Source organism: Mobula hypostoma, chromosome 14 (genome assembly GCF_963921235.1).
Source record: "Mobula hypostoma chromosome 14, sMobHyp1.1, whole genome shotgun sequence".
Classification (NCBI taxonomy): domain Eukaryota; kingdom Metazoa; phylum Chordata; class Chondrichthyes; order Myliobatiformes; family Myliobatidae; genus Mobula; species Mobula hypostoma.
In genome coordinates, this window is record NC_086110.1 from 5,227,069 (window position 1) to 5,251,364 (window position 24,296).

Genomic DNA, 24,296 nt, shown 5'->3' on the forward strand with positions numbered 1-24,296 from the left:
CTTCTTCATGCCACTCTGAATTTCCTCATGATCCCAATACCATGCAACACTTTTTAAGGGAATTGAACTTTCCGAAATTATCATTCGAAGAACGTTTAACATTAGAAACTCCTATTACGGATGAAGAAATAAAAGGTGTTATTTCCTCAATGAACTCTGGCAATGCACCTGGTCCGGATGGCTATACAGTAGAATTCTTTAAGTTTTTTTCTTCTATTCTTTCTCCTTGGTTGAGTAGAGTTTTTAAAGAAGCAATTAGATCAGGTAAATTACCACAATCATTTTATAGAGCTTCTATTTCTTTAATTCTAAAAAAATCCTACTGATTTTGCATCATATAGACCGATATCCCTGCTGAATATAGATTTTAAGATTTTTTCTAAAATATTAGCAACTAGGTTGGAGAAGGTATTACCTCAAATTAACTCTGTGGACCAAACTGGATTTATTAAAAATTGCTATTCATCTTTTAATATTAGGAGATTAATGAATATTGTTTATACTCCTTCACTTAGTACTCCAGAATATGTCATTTCATTATATGCTGAGAAAGCTTTTGACAAAGTTGAATGGCCATATTTATTTAGTGTGCTTGAGAAATTTAATTTTAGTCCAATATTTATATCTTGGATTAAATTGATAGCTTCGGTTTTTACTAATAATCAAAGATCTCCCTTTCTTCGCTTATTTCGGGGTACTAGGCAGGAATGTCCTCTTAGTCCATTGCTATTTAATAGAGCTCTAGAACCTTTAGCAATTGCTATTCGAGATTCACCTAATATCCTTGGTATTACCCGTGGGAATGAGATACATAAGTTATCATTATATGCAGACGATTTGTTATTATATATTTCTAATCCTGAGAAATCCATTCCCGCAGCTTTATCCTTTTTGGCTCAGTTTAGTATTTTTTTCTGGTTATAAATTGAACCTTAATAAGAGTGAACTGTTTCCCCTAAATATGCAGGTTCCAATATATGGATGTTTACCATTTAGATTGGTTACTGACTATTTTACTTATTTAGGGGTTAAATTTACAAAAAAGCACAAGGATTTATTTAAGGCTAATTTTTTTTTAAACCTATAATTGACCCGATTAAACATCTGTTTACTAAATGGTCACCAACGCCTATGTCATTGATTGGTTGGATCAACGCTATCAAGATGATTATGTTACCTAAATTCTTATATCTATTTCAAGCGGTGCCAATTTTTATTCCGAAATCCTCTTTTGATAATGTTGATTCTAAAATTTCTTCATATGTATGGCAGAATAAAAATCCTAGGTTAGGTTAAAAAAAAAATCTACAGAAGTCTAAAAAGGAGGGAGGTCTGGCATTGCCAAACTTTAGATTTTACTATCGGGCAATTAATATTCAATATTTAAAATTTTGGTCTCGGGATTTGGACATAATTTCAAGTCCACATTAGGTAAATATTGAATGTAAATCTGTACAAGGGTTTTCACTGGGTTCTATCTTAGGGACTTCGCTTCCCTTTGCTCTTTCTAAATTGCATAAACAAATGGATAATCCGATAGTTAAATATACTTTACGAATATGATTTCAATTTCAAAAAATTTTGGGTTGAATAAATTTATTCTAATAAGTCCTATTATATCTATTTTTTTCAACCCTCTGTTATGGATCAAGCCTATTTGGCTTGGAAAACCAAAGGTATATTATGATTTTGTGATCTATTTTTGGATAATTGTTTCATGTCCTTTGAACAATTATCTAATAGATATAATTTGCCTAGATCCCATTTCTTTAGATATTTACAGATTAGAAATTTTTAAAATACTGTTCTTCCTTACTTCCTGAATCTATATTCAATGGATGTTTTGGAAAAAATTTTAGATTTAAATCCTCTTCAGAAAGGTGTAATAGCAATTATTTATAATATGATTATGAAAATACGTCCAGACATATCTAATAAAATTAAAAATGATTGGGAAAGGGAACTTAAGCTTACTTTACCTATTGAAAAATGGGAAAAAATTCTTCAATTAGTTAACTCATCCTCTGTATGTGCTAAACATGCGCTGATACAGTTTAAAGTAGTGCAAAGGGCTCACATGTCTAAGGATAATTAGCTCGTTATTACTCCCATATAAATCCTGTATGTGATAGATGTCACTCTGAGATAGCTTCTTTAACTTATATGTTTTGATCATGTCCTTTTTTGAAAAAATACTGGAAAGATATCTTCGATATTATTTCAACTGTTCTGTGTATTGATTTACAACCTCACCCTATTAATGCAATTTTTGGCTTACCAATGATAGAACCAAGTCATTTAACCTCTTCAGCTCGTCGGATGATTGCATTTCTTACATTAATGGCCAGAAGGTCCATTTTGCTGAATTGGAAAGAGATCGATTCTCCCACCACATTTAATTGGTTCTCTCAAACTATGTTGTGTTTAAACTTAGAAAAAATTAGAAGTGTCATTTATGATCCTTCCACTAAATTCAAAAAGACTTGGAGGCCATTTATTCAACACTTCCATATGATGTAATTTGACCTTTTCCAAAACTATTCTATTTCTTTTAAATATATGCAGAGAGGTGTGGAGTCAATGGCACTAATGGTTCTTTTTGACATTACACAACAGCCCATATCTTTTTCTTTTCCTTAGTTTAGTTGGTTAGCTTTGTTTAGATTAGTTTTTTTGGAGTTTTTTTTCCTTTTCCTTTTTCATGCTATTTCTGTTTTTTTCGTATTTTGTACGATTTTGGGAGGTTTAATACCAGTGTGCCAACTGAGTTTATATTTATATATGTTAATTATTAACAACGTAATCCCAATAGCTTTGTATTATTGTTATGTTTATCATTTTGATATTAATAAAAAGAGAAAGAAAAAGAAAGAGAAAGAAAGAGAGAGAGAGAGAAAGAGAGAGGGAAAGAGGGAAAGAGGGAACGAGGGAAAGAGAGAGAGAGAGAGACAAGAGAGAGAGAAAGAGAGAGAGAGAGAGAAAGAGAGAAAGAGAGAAAGAGAGAGAGAGAGAGAGAGAGAGAGAGAGAGAGAGAGAGAGAGAGAGAGAGAGAAAGAGAGAAAGAGAGAAAGAGAGAAAGAGCATGCCCTGGGTGCTGGAGGTCCTTAATAATGGACGCTGCCTTTCTGAGATACCACTCCCTGAAGATGTCCTGGGTACTTTGTAGGATAGTACCCAAGGTGGAGCTAACTAATTTTACAACTTTCTGTAGCTTCTTTCAGTCCTGTGCAGTAGCCCTCCCATATCAGACAGTGATGCAGCCTGTCAGAATGTTCTCCAGGGTACAACTATAAAAGTTTTTGAGTGTATTTGTAGACTGCCAAATCTCTTCAACCTCCTGATGAAGTACAGCCACTGTCTTGCCTTCTTTATAACTACATCGATATGTTGGGACTAGGTTAGATCTTCAGAGATCTTGACACCCAGGAACTTGAAACTGCTCACTCTCTCCACTTCTGATCCCTCTCATGGTATGTTTGACAATAGAAGGTTATTATATTGGGGACCCAAAGTGAATTTGAAGGTATGTAATTAAAAACAATCTCTAGCATTTGGATATGGAAACACGAGGAATTCTGCAGATACTGGAAATTCAAGCAACACACATCAAAGTTGCTGGTGAACGCAGCAGGCCAGGCAGCATCTCTAGGAAGAGGTACAGTTGACGTTTCAGACCGAGACCCTTCGTCAGGACTAACTGAAGGAAGAGCTAGTAAGAGATTTGAAAGTGGGAGGGGGAGGTGGAGATCCAAAATGATAGGAGAAGACAGGAGGGGTAGGGATGGAGCCAAGAGCTGGACAGGTGATTGGCAAAAGGGATATGAGAGGATCATGGGACAGGAGGCCCAGGGAGAAGGAAAAAGGTGGGGGACCCAGAGGACAGGCAAGGGGTATAGTCAGAGGGACATTTGAATAATGTCATCCATTATCTTAGGATATCAGTAAGGCGAGTATTTTTGAAATGTATTCACCATGTAGTTACCAAATGGAAGGGTCCTGGGAAGTACCGGCAAACAGAGACAACTAAGGCTACAACTAGGTAGTTCCCTGAAATTAGCAACACAGGCAGAGTGGTTTGTGAAGAAGGAACACGGACGGCATACACTGGTACATGAGTTGGGATGTCACTGTACAAAACATTGATTTGGCTGCACATAAAATATTACAGGCAGCCATACTATAGGATAAATAATTAATCTGGAGAGGGTTTCAAAGACTCAAGGATTTTGCCTGAATTGGAGGGTTTGAATTGGGAGCGATTAGATAGGCTAGGTCTGTGTTCCATGGAGTGAAAGGGGTCAAGGTGACATGATTGAGGTACAAGAAGTAAAACCTCTTACAAAGTGAAACAAAGCAATATAGGTCACAACAAGCTTTCACCACCCAGATGAGCTCGATGTCTTTTATATTTACTTTGACCGCCAATAGAAGCAGAAATCTTCATGAACTCCCACAGCAACCAATGACCCTGTGATTTCAGAGTCTGAGACCGACATGAGACCATCTTTCAGGACAGCGAACCCACGGAAAGCAGCCAGCTTAGATGGTGTACCTGGCCGAATACTAATGTCCTGTGCTGATCAGCTGCCTGGAGTGTACACCATTATCTTTCACCTCTCGTTTCAGCAGTCTGAGGTACCCACCTGCTTCAAGCAGGCTTCAGTTGCCTAAGAAGAATGTGGGTAACCTACCTCGATAACTATTAGCCAGTTGCACTTACATCCATAGTGATCAGAATCAGATTTAATATCTCTGGCATATGTCATGAAATTTGCTAACTTAGCAGCAGCAGTACAATGCAATACATGATAATATAGAAAATAAATAAGTAAGTATATCTGTATTAAATAGTCAAACCAAAAATAGTGCAAAAACAGAATGTATATTAAAAAAGTGAGCTGCTGTTCATGGGTTCAATGTCCATTCAGGAAGCGGACGGCAGAGGGGAAGAAGCTGTACCCGAATCACTGAGTGTGTGGCTTCAGGCCTCTGTTCCTCCCACCTGACAGTAACAATGGGAAGAGGACATATCCTGAGTGATGGTGGTCCTTTATAATGGACACCGTCTTTCTGAGGCAGCGCACCTTCAAGATATCTTGGATACTACGAAGCCTACTACCCAAGGTGGAAATAACTAATTTCTGTAACCTTCTGCAGCTTCTTACGATCCTGTGCAGTAGCTCTCCCCCACCCCGCTTTCCATACATGACAGTGATGCAGCCAGTCAGAATGCTCTCCATGGTACATATATAGAAGTTTGAGTGTTTTATGTGACAAACCAAATCTCTTCAAAATCCTAATGAAATATAGCCACTGTCTTGCCTTCTTTATAGCTGCATCAATATGTCGGGATCAGCTTAGACCCTCAGAGATTTTGACACCCAGGAATTTGAAATTATTCACTCTCTCTGATGAAGTGCTTTGAAAGGTTGATGATGAAACATTACAACACCTGCCTGAGAAGCGACTTGGACCTGCTCCAGTTGGCCTACCGTGCTTGTTTTATAACTTTAAAACATTAAACTAATTCAAAGAAAGGCATGGAGTCCAAAAAGCAGGTCTAATTTCGTCTTTAAGTGAGGCGAGCCCATATCATGTGGTAGCATGATGACTTATGCAATTAACATATTTATACATATAATGCATAATTATTTTATTTAGAATTTATTTAAATCTTACATTCATCCCACAACGTGAGGGAGAAAAAATCTTTGCGTTATCACTCTGTCGCCATATATAGACATGTAAATTTAAAAGTCTAACGGCTTGTAGAAAGAAGCTGTCCTGTAGCCCGTAGGTCTTGGCTTTAATACTGTTTGCTGGACGGAAGCAACTGAAACAGTTATGGTTGGGGTGACTGGTGTCCCCGATGACCTTCCAGGCCTTCTTTCTGCACCTGCTGCTGTAAATGTCCTCAATGGAGGGAAATACACATCCACAGATGCACTGGGCTGTCTGTACCACTCTCTGCAGTGCCCAGCGATCAAGGTTGTGCAGTTCCCGTACCAGCCGGTGATACAGCCAGTCAGGAAGCTCTCAATGGTGCCCCTGTAGAACGTCTTGAGGATTTGGGGACCTATGGCGAACCTCTTCAGTCGGCTGAGGTGGAAGAGATGCTGTTGTGCGTTTTTTGCCACAAAGCCAGTGTGTGCAGTCCAGGTGAGATCATCGGTGGTGTGTATACCGAGGAACTTGAAGCTACTCACCCTCACAACTGCAGACCCACTGATGTTGACTGGGGTGAGCCTGTCTCCATTCCTCCTGTAATCCACAATCAGCTCTTTTGTTTTTTGGACATTGAGGGAGAGGTTGTTATCTTGGCACCATTGTGTCAGGGTGTCAACTTCTCTTCTGTAAGCTGTCTCATTACGACCAGAAACAAGGCCGATCAATGTCTTGTCATCGGCGAGTGTGATCGGCAGATGGAGCTGAGTGTGGCAGTACAGTTGTGGGTGTAAAGGGAGTAGAGAAGGAGACTCAGGACACAACCCTGGGGGCACCTGTGTTGAGGGTCAGAGGGGCAGAGGTGAGGGAGCCCGTCCTTACCACCTGTCGGTGAGCTGATAGGAAGTCTAGGATCCAGATGCACAAGGTGGGGTGCAGGCCGAGGTCTCTGAGCTTCCTATCAAGCCTGGAGAGAATTATGGTTTTGAATGCTGAACTGTAGTCCAGAAAAGCATTCTAACGTACAGATCTCTCTTCTCCAGCTGAGTGAGGACGGTGTGTAGAGCTGTGGCTATGACGTCATTGGTAGACCTGTTCCATTGGTAGGCAAATTGTAGGGGGTCCAGTGTGGGTGATAGCATGCTGCAGATATAACCAGCCTCTCAAAGCATTTGCTTGTAATTGAGGTGAGTGTGGCAGGGCGTCAATCGTTCAGGCACGTTGCCTTGGCTATCTTAGGTACAGGGACAATGATGGTTGATTTGAAACTGGAGGGTATTACACACTGGGAGAGGGAGAGATTAAAAATGTCCGTAAACACACCAGCCAGCTGTTCAGCACACACTTTGAGAACACATCCTGGGATACCATCCGACCCTGCTACCTTGCTGCTGTTGACACGTTGGAGAGTTCTACGTACCTTAGCCACGGAGATGACCAAGGTGCAGGTTTCGTCGGCGGCTCTCCTTGAGGGTTCATTCTTATCAATCTCGAATCAAGCGTAAAAAACAGTTAGCTCACCCGGGAGCAAAGCAGCAATGTTGGCTGTACTGCTGCATTTGCTCAAAGTCTGCGATGGTGTGCAGTCCTTGCCATACGCTGCGTGTGTCATTGTTGCAGAGTTGTGACTGGATTTTGTCCGTGTTACTGTTTTGCCACCTTGATGGCTCTGGTCCAAACATGCCCTTCTGGTCCTTCTGTTTTTCCCCACATACAAACGCAAAGTGACTTGTTGGTTGTAGTATTTCAGTTACGAATGTCATTCCCACAGAAGTCGTCTTTTCTCCGGTATAAGTTCATAGTTGGATATCTGCAGGCTTCAGTTCAGTATCTTTGAAATGCCGTTCAAACTCATTTTGTGAAGTGACTCAAACAACTGAGCCAGTGTTCAATTCCACTTCAATTAATTTGCTGTTCATTTCTGGTGTATGCCATATTGTTTGTCTATTATTAATTTTCATACTGTAAATCTCAAGGCTGCACTATCCTGTGTCACAGCATACAGATTAGTGTTCTTTTTGAAACTACAACTTTACTTCATCTTTTTCTCTTTTCTGTGCAGTCTATTTATGCGTCTCTTTATATGTGGCCTACTTTGTTGCATTTTCTGCAAGATTCACATTTAAACCTGCATTAGTGTAATCGAGCCCTCAGCCATGATGGTAACATTATTTGTTTGGCTAGGAAAGTTTCTATTTCGATGCGGCAATATTTATGTCCACTTTCATTCTTGACTGTAATTCAATTGCATCTGTCTGCAGTTTCCATTGAAACACTAATTTCAATTGCTCTTTTGAATGCAAGTTATGCTTTAGTTAGGAGACATTTTTGAATGCTTTCTTTTAAGATTCCACAAGCTAAATGATCTCTTAGTGCATCAGTAAGCCCATGGCCAAAGTGACAATGCTCAAACAATCTCCTTCATTTAGTCGTGTATGATGAAATGGACTTACCTTCTGCTTGATTGCGCTCATGAAACCTAAAATGGTCTGCAATCAACAATGGCTTTGGTTCTAGGTGTTCCTACATCACTTTTACAATAGCAGCAAAGCTCACTTCTGATAGTTTGGGTGGAGCAGCCAAGTGTGGAAGCAAATTGCATGCCTTTAAACCCAATGTACATAGCAAAATTGGTACTCGCTTCTCATTGGCTCTTACATTTGCTTCATACTACTGTTCCAATATACATGAACCAATTACCCATTGTGTGATCAAACTCAATCTTTACAACGTAGACAGCCATTTTTGATTTTTAAAAATAATTACTATCACCTGGTACTCATTTTTAGGTACCCTGAATTCTTCTATTTACAGCCTATTTTTTTTTTTAAAAACCCCATCGTGTTTCAACATAGCTGTCATTGAATCTTATTTTATTTCGAACATCTTGCTGCACTTCAGCAGATCAGTAGCCATGTTGGGTTCGTTTTTAAAATACACCATTGCTAATGTTATGTTTTGTAACTTCAAAGCATTAAATTAATTCAAAGGCGACATGGGAAGCCCAAAAATATGGGTCTAATTTGAGTTAATTTTAAGTGAGGTGTGCATGTGTCACATGGTAGGATGAAGATGTATGCAATTAACATATTTATACATATAATCCAGCAGTATACAATTACAAGAAAAAGTTTGTGAACCCTTCGCAATTAACTGTTTTTCTGCATTAATTACACAAAATGTGGTCTGTTCTTCATCTAAGTTACAATAATAGACAAACACAAACAATTGTACTTTTCATGTCTTTATTGAGCACATTGTTTAATCATTCACAGTCCAGGCTGGAAGAAGTATATGAACCCTTGTATTTAATAATTGGTAGAACCTCCTTTAGCAGCAATAACCTCCACCAAACGCTTCCTGTAGCTGCTGATCAGACTTCCACAGTGGCGAAGTGTTCAGACCATTCCTACATACAAAACTGTATCAGTTCATCAATATTTCTAAGATACCTTACAAGAACCGCCCTCTTCAGGTCTTGCCACAACATTATCAATTGGGTTAAGGTTTGGACTCTGACTTCGTCATTCCAAAACACAAATTTTCTTCTTTTTAAACCATTCTGATGTTGGTTTGCTCTTGTCTTTTGGAACATTGACTTGTTGCATCACCTAACTTTAATTAAACTTCAGGTGATGGACCTCTACCCTGACATTCTCCTACAAGAAGTCTAGATACAATTTTGAATCAATTGTTCCCTCAACTATTGCAAGCTGTCCAGGCCCTGAGGCAGCAAAGCAGTTCCAAACCATGAACCTTTCACTAATCTTCACAGATGAGATGAGATTTTCTTCCATGATGTCCTTCCATGAACACCATTCTCATTCAGTATTTTTCTTACAGTGGGCACATGAACAGAGACATTAGCAAATTCTAGAGATTTCTGCAGATCTTTGCCTGTTACCCATTGGTTCTTTTTCACCTCCTTCAGCATTGCATGTTGTGCTCTTGGTGATCTTTGCAGGATGCCCACTCCTAAAGAGAGCAGCAACAGTACTGAGTTTTCTCCATTTGTAGACAACTTCTCTTACTGTGGACTGATGAGCACCCAAGTCTTTAGAAATGCTTTTGTAGCCTCTTCCAGCTTCATGCATCTCTACAATTCTTCTTCTAAGGTCCTCTGAAAATTGTTTTGATCGAGGCATGGCACACATAAACAGATCTTTCTTGAGAAGAGCAGGCTTTGTCAGTAAACTGATTTTGTTTGTCCTCAGGTGTCCTTCTTATAGGACAGGGCACCTCCAAAACCCACATCTCCAATCTCATCTCATTGATTGGAACACCTGACTCCAAATAGCTATTGCAGAAGACATTACCCCAGTATTTCACATACCTTTTTGAACCTAGACTTTGATTTTTTTTTAATGGCATGCTTAGTATTGACAAGAAGTAGTACAATTGTTTGTGTGTTATAGCTTAGGCAGATTGTGTTTGTCTATTATTGTGACGACCATATTTTGAGTGATTAATGCAGAAAACCAGCTAATTGCAAAGGGTTTCAAACTTTTTCTTGCAATTGTATATATAAGATTCAAGGACTCTTCATCTCATGTTTCTGATACAGTATTTATTGCTTATTTGTCTTTCCTGTTCTGCATTTGCACAGTGTCTTGTCTTTTGCACATTGGTTGTCTGCCCATCCTTATAGGTGTGGTCTTTCATTGATTCTGTTGTGCTTCTTGTATATACTGTGAGTGCCCACAAGAAAATGAATCTCAGGATTGTATATGGTGATGTATATGTACTTTGACAATAAATCTAGTCTGTACTTTGAAGTATGAGAGGCATAAATAGTATAGTTAGCCAGTCGCTTTTTCCCCATTGTAGTGAGAGAGGGCAGTTTTTAGGGCATTTGAGGGGCAAACTTTTCACAAAAATAGCAATTGGCAACAAGATTTAGCTGCCATTTGAGATGGTACAGGCAGCAGCCATAACAATTGGCATGGATAACTTCATTCATCACATCTACAGACTCACTTTCAATGACTTTGTACAACTCATGTTCTTAATATTATTTTAATTTGCAATTTGTCTCTTTTTGCATATTGATGAAGCCAGTCTATCTTCATATATTGATTTTCATAAAATTCAATTGTAGTTTCCCTGTAAATGACTGCAAGAAAATGAATTTCAGGGCATTATGCTAATGTAAATGATACTTTAGTAAATAGTAGCACACACAAATGCTGGAGGAACTCAGCAGGCCAGGCAGCATCTATGGAAAAGAGTACAGTCGACACCTTGGGCCAAGACGTCGACTTCACTCTTTTCCATCCATGCCGCCTGGCCTGCTGAGTTCCTCCGGCATTTGTGTGTGTTACAGGTGGCCTCCGTTTTCCGAACGTTTGCTTTACGACACCTTGCTGTTACGAAAGACCTACATTAGTTACCTTTTTTCACCAACAGAAGGTGCTTTCACTGTTACGAAAAAAGGCAGCACGTGCCCGAGCAGCCAAGCTCCTCCCCTGGAACTGCATTCTAGCCGCCATTGTTTAAACATGTGCTTTATCTCGATTTATTTTGTGCATCCGTTAGCAAGATGAGTTCTAAGGTATCGGAAAAGCATAAAAGAGCTCGTTAAGGGTGTTAAACTTAGCGTAAAACTAGACATAATTAAGCGTTTCGATCGTGGCTGAACGAAGTAAGGACATTGTCCGCACGTTGAACTTACCTGCATCCACCATTCGCACTACTTATACGCAGAGAGAAAGAATTTTGAAAGCTGCCGATGTTACTGTTGGCTCTGCTCGTAGCAAAGTGGTCTCTCTTAATCGGCATCCAATAATGGATAAAATGGAAAGTCTATTGCTTGAGTGGATTGATGGGTGTACAAAGCATGGTGTTCCATTAAGTTTTCTTATACTTAAGGAGAAATCAGTCAATAAGCTGAAACAGAAAGCACTGGATGATTGTGATGAAAGTGTTACGAAAGTGGAATTTAAAGGTAGTCATGGGTGGTTTGATCAGTTTTTGAGGTGAGGGCTGCTTCATAGTTTAACGTTTTCTGGAGAGAGTGCTTCGGCTGATACTGAAGCTGCCGAAAAGTTCCCAGCAGAACTGAAGAAAATAATTACAGAAAGTGGTAATGCGTATAAACAAGTGTTTAACTGTGACGAAACTGCAATTTATTGGAGTCTTCCCGATTCTAGTAAGTGAAAACTACACTGTACATACATTACTTCTACTTTATATAGGCTGTGTATTTTTGTGTTATTTGGTATGATTTGGCAGCTTCATAGCTTAAAGGTTACTGGAGAGAGTGTTTCTGCTGAGAGCACTTCCGCCGAGTGTGCTGCTGTGAGATTTTCGCTGCACTAGACAGTGCTGCAGAAAAGTATTTCTACTTTATATGGGCTGTATATTTATCATATCATTCCTGCTTTTACTACATGTTACTGTTATTTTAGGTTTTATGGGTTATTTGGCATGATTTTGTAGGTTGTTTTTTGGGTCTGGGAATGCTCAAAAATTTCTCTCATATTAATAAATGGTAATTACTTATTCACTTTACAACATTCCGGCTTACGAACCATTTCATAGGAACGCTCTACCTTCAGACAGGGGGGGAAACCTGTACTTGGATTTCCAGCATCTGCAGGTTTTCTCTTGTTTGTGATACTTTAATAAACTTACTTTGAATATTTAAGAGCAATCTTGACAGGTACTTGAACAAAGAAGGCATATTAGAGGATACAGAATCAATGAAGGTAAATGGGATCAGTATAGACAGGCATGATGGTCACTATAGACATGGTACATCAAAAGGCCTGTTTCTATGCTTTCAATACTATAACTATTTTAACACAAGTAACACTAATACCAATTTGCAAGGTGATATCATCTTTAGGTGTTGGTTGGTGATTAATATTATCCAAGGCAAAAGGAAGACCCTCCTTTTCTTAAAATGGTGCAGTGAGATTTGTTTATCCCAAAATAGATTTTGATTTAATGACTCCTTTTCCAAAAAAGGGAAAAAACAATACATGATACCAGAATGGAGTAACCCATTTTCTGCATTCCAATCCATTTAACCCCATCAGAATTTTCTAAGTTTCAATTAGATCTCGCTAAACGAACACTGACTTGGTTAACCTAATCTTATTAGGTAGCCAAGCCATTCCTAGAATAGGTTTGGTGAATAGTTTTTGCTCTCCCACTATAGAAATGTTTCTAGGTAAGGAGACCAAACCTATACACAGTTCCCCAGGTGTGGTATCACCAAGGCCCTGTACTCAAATCATCAGGCTATTAGTACCAATTTGCCTCTTCAACTGTTTTCTATACCTGCATGTGTGTCTGGAATGTGGTACTGTTCTCCTTGAAAGAAAAGATGAATAGAGATTTAAAGGCAATACACTGACCCTTGATTGCAATTCTCTTTGAAACTACATTGAGGTAAGTTTGCTATGTGGAGCGAAGCTATGAGGTGAAACATCAACAACAAGGTGGAGTATAGAAAGGAGATAAAGAACTTGATGATATGGTGCCAAGACTACAACCTCTCTCTCAATGTTAGGGAAACAAAAAAAAAATCCTTGACTTCAGGATGTGGGATGGAGTATACACCTGCCTGGATCAAAGATGCTGAGGTGGAGACGGTTAAGTATTACCAGTAACTTGTGCTGGTCTAACCGTTGTTACGAGAATACACATAAAATTAAGATGTTTGCTGGCCTGGGCTAGCATCAGTGGCATCAGCAGTTGGTCTGCCACCTGCCCTCAGGGGAAGGAGAGATAAGGAACAATGGAGCAGCGTCTGGAGATGTGTAATGAAGGGATGTGGGAGGGAGAGCTGTCTGGAGCGGCTCCCCCCTTTGAACCCTGAACTGTTTGAAGTGATGGACAGGCGATACCCCAGCAGGGGGATAAAAAGGGACAGGTTCGCTAAGACAGACACACACGCCACCCGAGGTAACGAGACCCTGGAAGCGGTGCGCTTCTCACGAGTGGGTGAGAAGTACCAGACAACGACAAGGGTGGAAAGGTACGATCAGCGGGAACCCAGTGTGTGTCCGCCCTTGCCTGGGTGCCGGGTTCACTGCAGAGGATCGACCGCATCTGGAGGAGGGGTCACAGTCGGTGACCTCAGGTGACATCACCAAGGACCTGCCCAAAAGCTGTTTGTGAGCCATCTCGCTGGTCTGTGAGCCATCTTGCTGGTCTGTGAGTGAAGCCGTTCTGAATGATCAGTTGTTCCTGTTCTATGTCTCTCTTCCCCCACGTTGTCCACCGCCATGGCAATGATTACTGCGAACTGAACTACTAACTGGACTGAACTTTGAGTAATTTTGAAATTGGTCATTTACCCCTAGACAACGATAGAGCTTGATTGATGCTGTTATCTTAATTCTGTGCACATGTGTGGTTATCATTGTTGAATTGTTGCATTTATTATCCTTTCGATTACTGTGTTGCTTGTTTCTTTAATAAAACTTTCTTAGTTCTAGTACTCCAGACTCCAACTGAGTGATCCATTTCTGCTGGTTTGGCAACCCAGTTACGGGGTACGTAACACCGTACACACAGTATGGCCAAGAAAGCATACCAGCACCTCTACTTCTTCAGAAGTCTAAGGAAATTTGGCATGTCCCAAATGATCTTAATTTATTTTTATAGACTGACCACAGGCAACATTCTCTCTGGGTTAAGTTATGTTAGGCTTGGTATAATCAACTATCTTGTAGCTGTACTTCCCGATAGACTCCTCGAAGGAAACATGGCTGCTGATCAGAGATACCAGTGCTTTTCAGAAAATGGGGTTTTCAACTCCCAATATCGGCTATCTTGCTAGTAAACCCATCTGTACAAGATCTCAGAGGTTGGGTGCTGTATCAGGGAGACGCTTGGACTGCTTGCATCCTTTGTTTCACTGAATCCTGATTAACCCCTTCCATACCGGATTCAGATTGAGGGGTTCGTTATACACCATCAGGATAGGACTGTCAAGCAGAGGTAGAGGTGTATGTGTCATATTCAACTCCCCTTGGTGCACAAACGTATCAGTGATGTTTCAATTCTGCTCACCAGACCTGGAATATCTCATAAGTATCATCCATTTTACCTGCTGTAGGAGATTTAAGTGATTATTTTGGTAACTGTGTACATTTCACCTCAGGCCAATGTCAAACAGGCTCTAGAGTAATGTGATCAACATGCACCAAACAGCACACCTTGATGCCTTACCATTATTTTGGAGGATTTTTAACAGGCCACCTTGAAAAAGTGACAAAATAATTATCATCAACAAATCACTTGTAGAACCAGAGGAAACAACACACAGGACCACTGTTACACCATCATCAAGAATGCCTACTGCGCTATTCCATGTCCATACTTCGGGAAGTCTGATCACCTGACTGTACCTCTACACCCTGAGTATAGGCAGAGGCTGAACACTGCAGCACCAGCAGTGAGGACCAATAAGGTATTGTCAAGGAGTGCCTACAGGACTGCTTAGAATTGGTGCACTGGACTGTATTCAGGGATTCATCTTTGAATCTGGATGAGTATGCCGCAGTTGTTACCGATTAAATTAAAACCTGTGGATAACTGCATGCCCACAAAAACTTGCCATACATTCCCAACCAAAAACCGTGGATGAACCAGGATGTTCGTTGTCTGTTGCGGACCAGATCTGTGGCATTTAAGTCTGGCGACCCAAATCTGTACAAGAAAACCAGGTAAGATTTGCAGAAGGCCATTTCAAGAGCAAAGTAAAATTCCGATCAAGGTTGGAGGCGACATCAAACGCACGACAACTCTGGCAGGGTTTGCAAGACATTACTTCCTACAAACAGTGGGCATGTGGCCAAGTGGTTAAGGCATTGGACTAGCCACCTGAAGGTTGGAGTTTGAGCCAATGTGTTGTGTCCTTGAGCAAGGCACTTAATCACACATTGCTCTGCGACGACACTGGTGCCAAGCTGTATGGGTCCTAATGCCCTTCCCTTGGACAACATTAGTGTCATGGAGAGGGGAGACTTGCAGCATGGGCAACTGCTGGTCTTCCATACAACCTTGCCCAGGCCTGCGCCCTGGAGAGTGAAGACTTTCCAGGTTCAGATCCATGGTCTCGCAAGACTAACGGATGCCTTTATTTATTTACTTCCTACAAAGCGAAACCCAATAGCATGAATGGCAGCAATGCTTCACTACCAGACGAGCTCAATGCCTTCTATGCCCACTTTGAAAGGGAGAACATAACTACAGCTGTGAAGATCCCTGCTACACCCAGTAGGTGACTCTGTGATCTCCGTCTCCGAGGCTGATGTGGGACTGTCTTTCAGAAGGGTGAACTCTTGCAAGGTGGCAGACCTCAATGGAGTAACTGATAAGGCTCTGAAAAATTGTGCCAACCAAATGGCAGGAGCATTCAAGGACATTTTCAACCTCTCACTGCTATGATCCGAAGTTCCCACCTGCCTCAAAAAAGGCAACAATTACACCAGTGCCTAACAATAGTGTGGGCTGCCTTAATGACTATCATCCAGTATTACTCACATCTAGGGTGATGAAATGCTTTGAAAGGTTGGCTGTAGTTAGACTGAACTCCTGCCTCAACAAGGACCTGCACCAATTACAATTTGCCTGTTTCCACAATAGGTCAACAGCAGACGCAATCTCAATGGCTCTTCATATGACCTTAGATCACCTGGACAATACAAACACCTCCGTCAGGAAGCTGCTCAGCATTTAACAGCATCAGTCTCACAGTCCTGATTGATAAGCTACAGAATCTGGGCCTCCACACCTCCCTCTGCAATTGGATCCCTGACTTCCTAACTGGAAAACCACAATCCCTGTGAATTGCTGATAATATCTCCTCCTTGCTAACTATCAACACTGCTGCACCTCATGGGTTTGTGCTTAGTCCACTGCTCTACTCACTATATACCCATGACTGTGTGGCTAGGTATAGCTCAAGTGCCATCTATAAATTTGCTGATGATATAACCATTGTTGGTAGAATCTCAGATGGAGATGAAAGGGCGTACAGGAGCAAGGTATGCTAACAAATGGAGTGTTGTCGCAGCAACAACCTTGCACTCAATGTGTCAATAAGATGAAAGAGCTGACTGTGGCCTTCAGGAAAGGTAAGACGAGGGAACACATACCAATCCTCATAGAGGGATCAGAAGTAGAGAGAGTGAGCAATTTCAACTTCCTGGGTGTCAAGATCTCTGAGGATCTAACCTGGTCCCAACATATCGATGTAGCTATAAAGAAGACAAGACAGCAGCTATACCTCATTAGGAGTTTGAAGAGATTTGATTTGTCACCTAAGACGCTCATAAACTTCTCTAGATATACCGTGGAGAGCAGTCTGACAGGCTACATCATTGTCTGGTATGGGGTGGGGCTACTGCACAGGACCTAAATAAGTTACAGAAAGTTGTAAAATTAGCTAGCTCCATCTTGGGTACTAGCCTACATACTATACAAGACATCTTCAAAGAGCAGTGCCTCAGGCAATGTCCATTACTAAGGACCCCCTTCACCCAGGACATGCCCCCTTCTCATTGATGGAGGTGTAGAAGCCTGAAGGTGCATACTCAGCAATTCAGAAACAGCTTCTTCCCTTCTGCCAAATGGCCATTGGACCCATGAATACCTTCTCACTTTTAAAACATATATATTTTTGGCACAGTTTTTAATCTAACTATTTAATATACACATATGCATTTACTGTAATTGATTTATTTTTCTTTCTATATTATCATGTATTGGATTGTACTGCACTCTATTCCCACTCCCATTCAGATATGTCCATACATGGCCTCCTCTACTGCTATGATGAGGCTAAACTAAGGTTGGAGGAACAACACCTCATATACTGTCTAGGTAGTCTGCAGCCCCTTGGTATGAACATAGAATTCTCCAACTTCTGGTAATTCCCTCCCCCTCCCTTCTTTCTTCCCTATTTCACTCTGCCCCCTCCCCCAGCTGCCTATCACCTCCCTCATAGTTCCATCTCCTTCTTCTACTACCCATTGTGTTCCTGCCTATCACCTCCTTGCTTCCCCTCCCCCACCCCTTTGTCTTTCAAATTACTGGTTTTTCAACTGAACCTACAGGCATTCTTCAGATCCTTCCCCCTCATTCTTTCTTCAGTCCTGACGACGAATGGTTCCAGCCCGAAACGTCGACTCATTATTTCCACTGATGCAGCCCAACCTGCTGAGTTCCTCCAGCATGCTGCGAGTGTTGGATTGTATTGCTACTGCTAAATTAACAAATTTCTGGACACATGACAGTGATAATAAACTTGATTCTGATGCATTCTCTCTGTTCCCCCTTTCCAAAGCGTGGAAGAACAAAAGCTCGAGAACATGTAACATCAGGCTCAGTCAGGGAGGTTTTCCATCCCACATGTAGAAAGACTCTGAAACCTGTTGTAGGTTAAGGAATGCCTGATCTAACAATCTTCCTCGTCGTGAGCCTTGCATATTATTTGTCTAACCTCATTACAGTTGTCAGTTACTCACACTATATTCTATGTTCTACCTCAGTTTTTAAAAATTGTTTTGTATCTAAAAGTCAAATTGGGAATCCATTATAAATACTGGTTGAATTCTAACAGTTATCCTTCACTGTTATGAACCCGTCTCCGTCCTTATCATGCCGACAGTGACTCCGTGTGCGTATATTTATTATTCTTCTGTGTTTCCTCGGTGTTGTAGTGCTAATCTGACTGTTTCACGGTTTTTCTAATGTCACGAATGATACCCCAAACTGGACACCCGGTTCAAGCCGTAACTAAACCAAAGTGCTTCTTGTGATCTGAACTCCATTGTTCTGACTACAGTTGGTGTTTTATATGCTCCGGCGATTGGCACACTTCAGCACTCAGCTGCTCTGCACTCCGCAATACTTATATGAAATGGACTTGGAAAGTTTTACGTTTATTGTTTCGTGTCTCTTAACAGAATATCCACTTACAAGAGCTTTCATTCTAAAAAGAATCCAGTACACTAATTAGAAAACAACAGTTTGCCACGCACATTTCAACACCAGAAAATGTGTTCGTCTTAACAATTTTTCATTTTATTGGAACGAACTACAAATACTTTCAAATAAAGTCAATATAGCATGAAAGGCAAATTTCAATTCGCTTCATGAGGTCTTAATTATTACGGATCTCTTCGGTAAAGTTGATAGATTTAAATAATAAAATGAAACCCGCTGCGGAAAAGATCTACTGAGTGGCCAAATGTTGCAATTGTAACTTTAGACAATATAATTTAATGATTAAAATATAAGCATTCCGTTGTTTTATCTAATGGTACTGAAGGCAATAAAAATATCATACGTACCCAAAGAAACACCACTCGTTTTTTGCTCGACAGATGAGACTAGTACAACAAATCCGAGCACAGCTGTGATCGGTTTGTTGGCTTGCCTTAATTTTAGATGAAGGGGGGTGGGGTGAAGAAAGGTGAAGCTACTGGGACTCTATATTTACACTATTTTAACAAAAATACAAACTACAACAAAGTTGGAGACTTTGAGCGTGTCGCGTACACACACAAATTAAATCAAGAAATCCAGATTTCATTTGTCAATCTTAATCCCTGAGTGAGGCTATGAATGGGAGAAACTATTAATAAAACGGTTACTTCATGAAGAGACACCGGTTCATCGAATGCAGCAACATTTCACTGCCCGGTACTGGAAATACAGAGTCCGTGCATAATACTCACCGCTCTGGCGTGTTCCAGTAACAAAGACAGTGTACAGTATATGATTGAATTGGAAGATAATGGTGTTTGCAGCTGGTCTCTGCGATTCTGGCGCTCGGCTCTCTAATCATAGCTGTAAGTAGTGGTGCTGGTGAAGATAATCTGGCTCCATTCGGAAGGGTGGGGGGGGGGTAGGGGAGCGGCTCCCTCGCTCTTTCACTAATCTTCCTGCAGAGAGTAGGCTGCGAGGACTGAATCCCTCCGACCACCCCCCTCCCTCCGTGAACCACAATCCCTGTCAGCATCAGCAGTGCATGAGGGTAACTAGAGACATCCACACATCAGTTTGAATGAGTCTCGGACTTCTAGGAGTTGTAGTTTACACTACAAGTTTATCCATTCATTTTAATGAAAAGGGAGTCAAATGGAACTACATTTCCCATCGTGCCAAGCGGATGCGTTTGTACGACGACGTCTCCATCCATTTAACAGCATTCTCCGCGATGCCTTCTTTATAGGGGCACGTAAAATGTCTCTTTTTGTTGCCGTTTCGAAGCAGACATACTAGTAATCGCATGTACCTCAGATAACATGCTCTAAAGATGCCGTGTTTCTTGGGGGGGGAGCTAAATTGGATCTGAGTTTAAAGAAGGGAATAAACTAGCCTTTCGATATGAGTGAAGGGCGGGGATTCGTTTATTGCAGAGGGGAGAACTGGATCGATGTCACATAAATCGGCTAACAGCGACAAAAAGAACACCCTTCACCACCGCGCCCGTCGTGGCGTCGCGCAATCTATTTGCGCATGCGTATTCGGGCGGTTTCAGTCGGACTACAACTTCCTCCGTGCAGCCGTGATGACGCAATTAACCGAGAAGGGTAAAGGTTAACCTAGTGAAAGCGCCGTCTGTGGGGGCGGAGGTTGTGTGTGATTGTATTAAAAAGAGGGACAGGTAAGGTCAAAATGTTTAAACTATCTCCTTCATTTTCATAACAATGCAGTAGTTTTACTTTGATCAATGTCTTAAGATAAAAACAATAAAATTTCCAGCATCTGCGAAATTTTACGTTTTTAAAATCTGCAGATACTGGTAATCCAAAGCAACTCACACAAAACTGCTGAAGGAACTCAGCAGGTCAGGCAGCATCTGTAGAAATGAACGAACATTCAACGTTTCGGGCCGAGATCCTTCTTCCAGCATTTTATGTGTGTTGCTCTTAAAATACTATTCAGCTTAGGAGAAATCCTCCACTAGCAGGTTTATGGAACATAGAACATAGAATAGTGCAGCACAGTACAGGCCCTTCGGCCCACACTGTTGTGCCGACCCTTAAACCCTACCTCCCACCTTAAATTCCTCCATATACCTGTGTAGTAGTCTCTTAAATTTCACGAGTGTATCTGCCTCCACCACTGACTCAGGCAGTGCATTTCACACACCAACCACTCTCTGAGTAACAAATCTTCCTCTAATATCCCCCTTGAACTTCCCACCCGTTACCTTAAAGCCATGTCCTCTTGTATTGAGCAGTGGTGACCTGGGGAAGAGGCGCTGGTAAGGACGAAGTCTTCCCTTTTTAAAGAAAGGGGCTTCCCTTCCTCCACCATCAACTCTGCCCTCAAATGCATCTCTCCCATTTCACGCACATCTCTCACCCCATCCTCCTGCCACCCCACTAGGGATAGGGTTCCCCTTGTCCTCACCTACCACCCCACCAGCCTCTGGGTCCAACATATAATTCTCTGTAACTTCTGCCATCTCCAACGGGATCCCACCACCAAGCACATCTTTCCTCCCCCCACGCCTTCTGCTTTCCGCAGGGATTGCTCACTACGTGACTCCCTTGTCCGTTTGTTCCCCACCGATATCCCTCCGGGCACTTATCCTTGTAAGCGGAACAAGTGCTACACATGCCCTTACACTTCCTCCCTTACCACCATTCAGGGCCCCAGACAGTCCTTCCAGGTGAGGCATCACTTCACCTGTGAGTCGACTGGGGTGATATACTGCGTCCGGTGCTCCCGGTGTGGCCTTCTATATATTGGTGAGACCTGATGCAGACTAGGAGACCGTTTCGTTGAACACCTATGCTCTGTCCGCTAGAGAAGGCAGGATCTCCCAGTGGCCACACATTTTAATTCCACGTCCCGTTCTCATTCTGATATGTCTATCCATGGCCTCCCGTACTGTCAAGATGAAGCCACACTCAGGTTGGAGGAACAACACTTTATATTCCGTCTGGGTAGCCTCCAACCTGATGGCATGAACATTGACTTCTCTAACTTCCGTTAACGCCCCACCTCCCCTTCTTACCTCATCTGTTATTTATTTATTATTATTTATTTCTCTTTCTCCTCCTCCTCCTCCTCCTCCTCCTCATTGTCCTCCTCCTCTTCCTCCACCCCCCCCATACTGTAACTCCTTCCCTGCTCTCCATCTTCCTCTGGTGTTCCTGTCCTCCTGTCCCATGATCCTCTCATATCCCTTTTGCCAATCAGCTCTTGGCTCCATCCCTCCCCTTCCTGACTTCTCCTATCATTTCCGATCCCCCCTCCCCCTCCCACTTTCAAATCTTTTACTATCTCTTCTTTCAGTTAGTCCTGACGAAGGGTCTCGGCCCGAAACATCGACTGTACCTCTTCCTATAGATGCTGCCTGGCCTGCTGCGTTCACCAGCATTTTGTGTGTGTTGCTTGAATTTCCAGCATCTGCAGATTTCCTCGTGTTGGAAAATACTATTTTGTTTTGTAATACTACTCCCACATTTCCTATCATTAGTTCACAGCAGTAATGGGATGAATATTTTCTTATATTAGATACTGGAAAGATATGAATTTCGGTAGCCTTTAAAATCACGTTATTACTGATGTAAGGCTCATTTATTTGAAAAGGACAGCTTTTAATGATTCCATTCCTAAGAATGCTACCTAGATTGTGAGAGTTGTACAGCACGGGAAACTGCCTACTGACCCACAGTAGCCATGCCTATACTATATCTGCATGCTGCTACACCTTGGAGACATGAGACCGCAGGTGCTTGAATCTGGAGCAACACACAGTGTCACAGGAATTCGGCAGGCAGCGTTTATGGAAGGGAAATTTAACAGTTCGCGCTCAGATCGAGACCCTTCTTCTGGACCGTTTCGTTCCTAATGCTTCCTGATCTGCTGAGTTTCTCCTGCATTTTTTTCTTGTGTTCTATATCTGACCTATTTCATTGGCTGTCTAAAAAGTAGCGATTGTATCTGATTCCACCACTTCTTCTGGTAGTGAGCTTCATATATCAGCCACTCTCTGTATGGAAGAAAAAAAATATTTCAAATCTCCTTTAAAGTTCATTCCTTTCACCTCAAAGCTGTCCCCTCTGGTTTTTGATATCTTCGCATGAGAAAAAGATTTTAACTATCAATGCTACCTATACCTCTATCAGGCCACCTGTTGGCCTGGAAAAAAAATAAAACTGCCAATGTAATCAGTATAAAAATAGGATCATGTGTGTTGTTTAACAGAACCCTGGTTAACCCCTTCTGTACCAAATCCAGATCAACCCCTTCCCATCCAGATCAACGGGTTTGCTATACACTGTCAGGATAGATCTATAGTCTCTCAAAAGCAGAGGTGGAGGAGTATGCCTCATGAACAACTCTTCTTGGTGCACAAATGTATCAGTGCTGTCCCAATTCTGCTCACCAGACCTGGAATATCTAGCAGTAAAGTGCTGTCTTTTTTTACGTACTATGGGAGTTCTCCAGGGTAATTTTGGTAGCAGTTTACATTCCACCTCAGGCCAATGTCAAGCAGGCTTTAGATGATCTGAGCAATGGGATCAACATGCACGAAAAAGCACACCCTAACGCCTTCACCAGTGTTTTGGGAGATTTTAACAAGGCCAGTCTGAAAAAATCACTAAGCAACTACCATCAACAGATCACTTGCAATACCAGAGGAAACAACACACTGGACCATTGCTACACCACCATCAAGAACGCCTACCATGCTATTCCACGCCCTCACCTCGGGAAGTCTGATCACCTAGCTGTACTTCTCCTCCCTGAGACTGAAGACTGCAGCACCAGCAGTGAGGACCAAGAAGGTACGGGCAAAGGAAGCACAGGAGCGCCTACAGAACTGCTTTGAATTAGCGGACTGGACTGTATTCAGGGATTCATCTTCAAACCTGGATGAGTATGCTGCAGTTGTTACCGACTTCATTAAAACCTGTGTGGATGAGTGTGTGCCCACAAGGACTTCATGTACATTCCCAAACCAAAAACCATGGATGAACCAGGAGGTACATATTCTGCAGAAGGCTAGTAGGTTTTCAAAACTTGCAGAGAGATTTAGGCCAGTTAGAAATGCTGAGAAATGTGAGGGGCTACATTTTGATAGGACTAATCAAAATAGGACATACATGTTAAATGGTAGGGCATTGAAGAATGCTGTAGAACAGAGGGATCTAGGAATAATGGTGCATAGTTCCCTGAAGGTGGAATCTCATGTGGATAGGGTGGTGAAGAAAGCTTTTGTTATGTTGGCCTTTATTAATCAGAGCATTGAGTATAGGAGTTGGGATTGTTATAATGTTGAAATTGTATAAGGCATTGGTAAGGCCAAATTTGGAGTATAGTGTATAGTTCTGGTCACTAAATTATAGGAAAGATGTCAATAAAATTGAGAGAGTACAGAGGAGGTTTACTAAAATGTTGCCTGGGTTTCATCTCCTAAGTTACAGAGAAAGGTTGAACAAGTTGGGTCTTTATTCTTTGGAGCGTAGAGGTTGAGGGGGTACTTGATAGAGGTGTTTAAATTATGAGGGGGAATAGATAGAGTTGAGGTGGATAGGCTTTTTCCATTGAGAATGGGGGAGATTCAAACAAGAGGACATGAGTTGAGAGTTAAAGGGCAAAAGTTTAGGGGTAACTTGAGGGAAAACTTCTTTACTCAGGGAGTG

At 41.6% G+C, this 24,296-nt stretch overlaps 2 protein-coding genes across 4 annotated transcripts in view; one reads left to right on the forward strand and one right to left on the reverse strand.

Moving 5' to 3' along the window:
• Positions 1 to 19,629, reverse strand: part of st3gal2 (ST3 beta-galactoside alpha-2,3-sialyltransferase 2) — a 317,298-nt gene extending 297,669 nt beyond the window's left edge. Inside the window, exon 1 of one of the 3 annotated variants that reach the window (XM_063066611.1) lies at positions 19,365 to 19,629. The gene's annotated coding sequence lies outside the window, so the exon portion shown is untranslated. Of the gene's footprint in view, positions 1 to 18,977; positions 19,050 to 19,364 lie in introns of those variants that run through there. The other 2 variants (XM_063066609.1, XM_063066610.1) reach the window with 2 other exon arrangements.
• Positions 19,630 to 20,222: 593 nt separating this feature from the next.
• Positions 20,223 to 24,296, forward strand: part of LOC134356069 (L-fucose kinase) — a 370,621-nt gene continuing 366,547 nt past the window's right edge. The window contains exon 1 of the mRNA XM_063066612.1: positions 20,223 to 20,296. The gene's annotated coding sequence lies outside the window, so the exon portion shown is untranslated. The remainder of the gene's footprint in view (positions 20,297 to 24,296) is intronic.